General features: G+C 41.2%; 1 pseudogene; it reads right to left on the bottom strand.

The window, feature by feature from the left end:
- Window positions 1–1,612: 1,612 nt before the first annotated feature.
- Window positions 1,613–6,968, bottom strand: part of LOC138156710 (phosphorylase b kinase gamma catalytic chain, liver/testis isoform pseudogene) — a 13,926-nt pseudogene continuing 8,570 nt past the window's right edge.

Raw genomic sequence — 6,968 nt, 5'->3', positions numbered from 1 at the left:
AATGTTAATGCCTGTAATAGATTTCTGCAGGTAATAGGACTGGCTGGTGTATGTGCGAGCCAAGTTAAATGCCTCTTAAGTTAATCTCAGCATGAGGTCCCTTATTCACTCAGATATAGGAGCATGGTGACCGATTGAGGTAATGCAGACTCATGGCACATGTTGTCCCCTTTATTAGACCATTCAGTGAAGCCTGGTAACCACCGTGGCCAGAGAGATTACAAAACTCCTGATTGCTATGGCCAGTGGCTGTCTCTGACCATTCCATTTGGGATATTCCAAGCTGCGTGATCAGCCTGTGCCCAGAGATGACAGGCTGACTTACTGATGGTGATGGTGGTAGTGGTGGTAGTAGTAGTAGTGGTAGTAGAAGTAGTAGTAGTAGTAGTAGTAGTAGTAGTAGTAGTAGTAGTAGTAGTAGTAGTAGTAGTAGTTGTGGTTTTCAGAAATAGAACCACAAAATGTAATCACACTTTTCTAGTAATGGGATCTTCAGAGGTCATGTGGGTCACTTTCCTAAGGCAAGATTACTGAGGTTCATTAAGTTAGCAGAGCATGGAGGAAAGAACTCTAGACATGGAGTCAGGAGAACTGTGCTAAATTCCAAATTCCCATCCTTAGCAGTAGCCACTTCATCCATCTAAGCCTCAGTTTTCTTATCTATAAAGTGGAAGTGATCATATTTGTACACCTTACCTCGTGTGGTGTCATAGGGAAAATACTTCTCAGTACTCAACGTGATGTAGAAGTACACTCTGTTCAAAATGTGGCTTATGACTTGTGCCATGAGAAATAATGACTATTAAGAATCAGAGAAGCATGGGAAGACTTATATGAACTGATGCTGAGTGAGGAAAGCAAAAACAGGAAAACAATATATTAAGAACTACAAAAAATATCAAAGCACAAAATTAAGAGACTGAATAAGTTTGTGATTATAATGATCAAGCTTGACTCCAGAGATTAGATGATGAATTTCCTTCTTTTATTGGAAGAGATGAAGGATTCTGGGTGTGGAACTATCAAATATGCCTAATATGTTCATTGGTTTTAATGAAAAGTTTTTTTAATTTTAAAAAGTCTTTGGTACAAGGGATGGCTCATTGACATATTTAGAAATGATGATGATGCAAAAATGAAAGGTAACAATTAAGATAAAACTAAAATTAGGTAATGAATAATATACATTTCATTTCCCATAGAGAATGGTGCTCATATACAGGATGATTTATTTCACATTAAAAATTGACAGCAACAGCAAAGATGTGAATATGACTTTTGGCTGGTCCACTTTCTTTCCACTCTATTCCTGTGGTCCTGAGCATCAGGGACGGGGACAAAGATATAGTCCCCTTTGCTGTAGCATTATTATTAGAGAGCACAAGAAGAAGGAAGAATGCTAATGTCTAGAACCCAGGGTGGTTAAATTGACCAAAGCCCTAAATTGGAGACCCTGGACTTCCCGAGATCCTGGACTTCCCGAGACCCTGGACTTCCCGAGACCCTGGACTTCCCAAGACTCTGGACTTCCCGAGACCCTGGACTTCCCGAGACCCTGGACTTCCCGAGACTCTGGACTTCCTGAGACCCTGGACTTCCCAAGACTAGGGGCCTAATTATATAACAATGTAGAGTCATAGTTAGTGTTGGCCATATCTTCCTCCTTTTCTGGATTATAGCCTAGGAACAGGCTAGGAGGCTAGCATTGTTAGATGGCAGCTGTGTTATGACGCTCCTTCTTTAGTGTCAATAGAAGCAGAAGGCACAGTTGTCATTGAGTTACCTTACTGGGAGAAGTCCATATGGCTCCCCTACAGGCTCTTGGTCAGAGGCCATTCTTGATAAGTAGCCAGAGCTATACAGCACTATAGCCAATGATTTCCATACTGCTACCCTTAATTGCTGGAGGGGAGAAAGGTTCCCAGCCTGCCTGTCTTCACTGTTTTGAAAGAAGGAATGCTGCAAGATCTGGCCTGCAGTGAATTTTTCTTCAGTATTCATCTGTAGCAGCCTTGAGATCAGGTCTTTGAGAATTGCTGAGCAGTCATCCCATTCTGGTGACCCAAACTGACATTGGCCTTCCATGATCTTAGGAAGCATCAGGATCTATTGTTGATTCTAGAAGTAGGAGAGTCAGCGGGGAGTGTCAATATGATCACCACACAGTCCCAGAAGTCAACCTCCTTGCCATAGCCAAGGTGGATTTCATCCGTGGAACACTTTAGGATCTCTGGGGTCAAGTATTCTGGGGTCACACAATTCTTAAAGTGTCTCTCCAGGTTCCAAGTGTCAGGAAAAAAATCAAAGCCAGAAATTTAAATCTGCTCATTGTCATTCAGAAAAATATTTCAAGCTTCAGGTCACAGTGCAAGAAGTTGTCATGAAGCAAACTTATGGCCTCCAGCAGAGACCAAAGGACAGACCTGGTTTCCTTCTCTGTATATCAGTCAAACAGCTTTCCTCTGGAGGAATGGGTGAGGGTGATGATGTGGGGTCTCTCTGCCAGTTGCCGTCCTCTCCTCCTTTAGCTACTCAAGGCTCAATCTTTTAGTAATGGCTTTCCCGATCTTCACTTTTAACTCTTGGCCAGCAGTATGGCACTTGACCACAGATCTCATGCCCTTGTCAGTGATGTCTTTGGGAGTAGACTTCTGGTAGAATTCCTTGGCTACATCTCACTCAGGTAGCCCACCCTCCAGCCTCACATTCAGCACCAGCTTGAAAGATGGTTCTAGTGCCAGAGCTGTTCCAAATCAGTCTCTTAAAACAGCTGCCAAGCCCTCTCACTGAACTGAGGTACCTCCCCCCCCATCCTTCCCCTCCCAAGACCCCCCTCTCCCACATATTATTTTATTAAAGCCTGGAGATATACAAAATAAGTAAATAAACAAATAGATGAACAAATAAGTAAATGAACTAACAAATAAGTGAAGGAATAAACAAATGGGCAAACAAACAAATAAACAAAAAACCCTAGCTAAATAAAGAGTTGTTATTGTTGTTTACTAATCTATATGATTAGAGCTGGGATTTGAACTGTATTATGCTATGTAGGAAGTGTCTGGGTTGAGGTACTTCCTATAACTTCAGAACTTTAGAGTTGGAAGGGACCTAGGAGGATATCTAATATAACCCATGCTGGGTCAGGAATCCTAAATTTGCCTAATACCTAATACCTAAAAAGTGACCAACTTGAAGAGCTTAAGTGAGGGGAACTCGCTACATCCTGAAGCAACCCATTCATTCTCCTTAGAAAGCTACGCAGATTCCTATGATGGTAGTTCCCTGGGAGAGGCAAGGAGGGAATTTGGACAACTCTGGCTTATAAAGTCCCAAGTTTCTAGGGGTTAGTGGTACCCAGAGGATGTCACTAATGAATGTTCCAAAAATTAATTGTGGGGCACATAAAAACATAAAAATCCCCCTACTGATCCCTAGGAACTCTATGAGGGTTAGGGAGTATCAGGAAAACTTTCTAACTTGGGTCTGGACATTTAAAAATAGGGAAATTTCCCCATATAAGGAATGCTTCCTTGTTAAAGTGCCAATCATGTCATTTGAACACAACAACAAAAGAATGATGGGAAACCTCCATCCCCTTACCTTGGTCATATGTAACTGGAATCCTTCCCAGTTTTCCTAGCAAGGCTCCTATGGATCCCTGGTCAAGTGTATGGATAACATCTGGAACAAGATCACCAGATGTGCTGAATATTAGAGGTAGTGAGGTAGAGACAGAGATTGGACTTGAGGTTGGGGAGGCTTGGAATCAAGGCCGGCTTCAGACTCTTGTTAGCTGTGTGACTCTGGACAAGTCATCTAACTCTGTTCAGCCTCAGCCTGCTTGTCTATAAAATGCAGATCATGATAGCATCTACCTTATATAGTTATTATGAGTGAGGATCATATGAGGTAATTCACAGAAGCTATTCCATTAGATTAAACTTTTTAAGGATAGGGACTGTCTTTTGCTTCTTTATGTGTTTCCAGTGCTTAGCACAGTGCCTGACACACAGTAGGTGCTTAAAAATGTTCATCGACTATCTGAAAGTGCTTTGCAAACCTTAAAGCAGCATACAAATGCTAGCCAGTCATTTTGTTTTATCTGCAGCCACATGCCATGTTTCAATCCCCTTTATGTGACAGGGTTCATAATAGTTCCACATTTTGGTTCCATGCTTTGGCATGTTGATGGTTAGTCAAGTTTTCCAAAAAGACTGATAACAACAATAATAACTGGCATCTAATGGCAAAATGCATTGCACTTGTTATTTAATTTAACTGCTTAATAACCCTTTGGAGGAGGTGCTATTATTATACCCATTTCACAGATAAGAAAACTGAGGCTGAGAAAGGTGAAGTCCCACAGCTAGTAAGTGCCAAACCAAGTCCAATGTGCTATCCACTGTGCCCCTAGCTGCTAAATTCCTGGGTTTCATTCTCAGTACAAATTGGTTAACTTTATTACATTCCATAGCTTATATCCATGTTCCTAACCAGCCCTTTCACCCTTTGTTTCTAGAAAGGACTAGACCTGAGTATCCATATAGTTTAATACAGGTCCATTCCCACTATCGCAAAGGCAATGTAAAATGCCTATTGACATTTGTGACTAGCCACATCAGGAAATAGTGGTGGAGACAAATGTGGTCTGAAACGCTTGTATTATCTGATATATGATAATTTCCTCCCTTCTCCCTGATAGTACCCTTCTCTTGGGTGTCTCATTTCTCCATAGTCTTGCCACTATGAAAACCTGCTCAAATTCACACTGAGGTAGGCATCTAAGATTGATAATAGCTTAGAGTAAGAGCAGGGATTCTCCCCCTTTTGTGTGTCCTGGGGTCTTTTGACAATTAGTTTGGTGAAATCCATGCTCCCCTCCTCATGGTCATATTCTTATATGCTTGAAATCAAATTCATAGGACTTATTACAAAGGAAACCAATTATATTTAAATGTGATTATTAAAATATAGAAAACAAATTCCTGGACCCCAGGAAAATATGCTTTTGAGAGGGGGAGGTTGCATTAAATATGGGTTAAATCTTTCTCTTTAGGAAGTTGTAAAGTGGAATTCCATCTCTACAACTGAGTCTTGGAGAGTTGTTGCCCAGAACACTGAGACATTCAGTACCTTGGTCAGGGGCATCACTCATTCAGTATGTGTAGACTCTAGACCAGGGGTGGGGAACCTGCAGTCTCGAGGCCACATGTGGCCCTCTAAGTCCTCACATGTGGCCCTTTGACTGACTACAAACTTAAATATGAGGACCTAGAGAGCCACATGTGGCTTCGAGGCTGCAAATTCCCCACCCTTTCTCCAGACTCTCGAGGCTCAAACTCAGTCCTTCCTAAGTGTAAGGCTGTCTCTCTGTACTGCACTGTTTCACTTATTTCTCTTGTTGAGAAGCAAAAATGTTGCATTTCTGCCTTGGAGTTGTTGTGGTTAGGTGGGGGGGGAAGGAAATGATAACTCTAATCAGTAAACATGGTATCTGTCAGCTAATCTCTCCATAAACTAAGTGTTCCAGTCCTTTCCTTCTGACACGCCATTACTGGGCAATCTGTCTGGATGATTGGTCCTGGGAGGAACCAGATTATCATGACTATAATCCAGACTGGATCCACCCAGATAAGTTTTGTCCCCTTCCAAGCAGGTACACAGAAGGACTGTGCCCTTATTCTCATGATGCTTTTTTTGTGAAATAGCCTTCAGAGTCAAGACGTGAGCCACACAATCATCTCTATTGCCATTGCCATTGTCATTAACAGCAACATCCCCATTGTCACCCCTATTTCAATCATCTTCACCATCATCACTATCATTGTTACTATGGCTTTTTAACTTCCTCCCCCAGCTACTGTCCCTGAGCAGCTAAATTCCTACCCATAGAGCAAACCCTAGACTTCTTCCCTTATATAGTTGGAAGATTTTATTTTCAAATCATTGCTGTGTCAATCTGTTAACTTTCATGTTAAATTTCCATGTCATAATAATAATTCACATTTATAAGGCACTTTATAGTTTACAAAGCACTTTCTTTACAACGACCTTGTGAGGTAGGCAGCACAAGTTTTACAATCCCAGCTTTAAAGATGAGGAAATTGAGGGCCAGAGCTGAAATATTGTGCCCAAAGTTATATACGTAGTTAAGTGTTGGATTAAACCTTTCTATATTATATCTGTGTCCAGGACTTTTTTCATTATACAATGGTTTCTTCTCACTGTCATATCTCTGGGAGTTTTGTAAGCAGAGGCAGGTTATTCCCAGAAGAGATCTAGTATACTTTTACCTTAGACATGGAAGAACTTTAGAGATTATCTGCTTTTAAAAAATATTTATTTATCCCCAATTATATGTAAAAAATAATTTTTAACATTTGTTTTGAAAATTGAGTTCCAAATTCTCTCCATCTCTCCCCACCCCCTCATTGAGAAGGTAAGGAATTTAATAGAGATTATAATTATGTAGTCATGCAAAATATATTTCCATATTAGTTATGTTATAAAAGAAAACATAGCCCAACCCCCCCACCATCCCCAAGAAAAATAAAGGAAGTAAAAAAAGTATGCTTTGATTTGTATTCAGACTCTATCAATTCTTCTCTGATAATGGATAGCATTTTCCACAATAAATCCTTTAGAGTTGTCTTAGATCATTGCATTGATGAGAATAGCTAAGTCATTTACAGTTGATCATCTTACAATATCACTGTTACTACCGTGTTTCCCTGATAATAAGACACTGTCTTATTAATTTTTTTGGAAAGAAAAACACCAGAGGGCTTATTTTCAGGGGAGGGCTTATGTTGTCCTGCCTCAGCTCTCCTCCACGGCACTGCTCTCAATGGTGCCAGCAAGCAAATCACTGGGGAAGAACAGGATGACGCGCTCACTGCTGCAGCTCTGATTGGATGCAGCTCGGAGCGCGGCGTGCGTTTCACGGGGGGGGGGGGGGGGGGGGG

Source organism: Petaurus breviceps, unplaced genomic scaffold (assembly GCF_028583685.1).
Source record: "Petaurus breviceps papuanus isolate PSGF00001 unplaced genomic scaffold, PetGlider_PUasm1.0 156, whole genome shotgun sequence".
Taxonomy (NCBI): domain Eukaryota; kingdom Metazoa; phylum Chordata; class Mammalia; order Diprotodontia; family Petauridae; genus Petaurus; species Petaurus breviceps.
This window is presented reverse-complemented; position numbering and strand designations above follow the sequence as displayed.